Below are 253 nucleotides of genomic sequence, written 5' to 3' on the forward strand. Positions count from 1 at the left end.
CTCTAAATGGACCCTAACAGTTGGTTTCAAAATCGGGCCCCATCTCCCCAATGGCCCCTTTTTACAATGGCATCTAATCTTCCCAATGCCTCAGGGGACCCCAACACTTTATGGCTCTAATTTTCCCATGCCTAAATTGGCCCCAAATACGTAGGCCCATCAAATTTTTTGCCATGCTCTCAAGGGAAACCCCAACACTATGGCACCCTAATCTTCCCCCTGCTCCCCAATGGCCCCCAAACACGATTGGAAA

At 49.0% G+C, this 253-nt stretch overlaps 1 pseudogene; it reads right to left on the bottom strand.

The window, feature by feature from the left end:
- The window catches only part of LOC119586677, a 6,219-nt pseudogene extending 6,044 nt beyond the window's left edge, over positions 1-175 (bottom strand).
- Between the last annotated feature and the right edge of the window lie 78 nt (positions 176-253).

This window comes from Penaeus monodon, chromosome 21 (genome assembly GCF_015228065.2).
Source record: "Penaeus monodon isolate SGIC_2016 chromosome 21, NSTDA_Pmon_1, whole genome shotgun sequence".
NCBI classification, from domain to species: Eukaryota; Metazoa; Arthropoda; class Malacostraca; order Decapoda; family Penaeidae; genus Penaeus; species Penaeus monodon.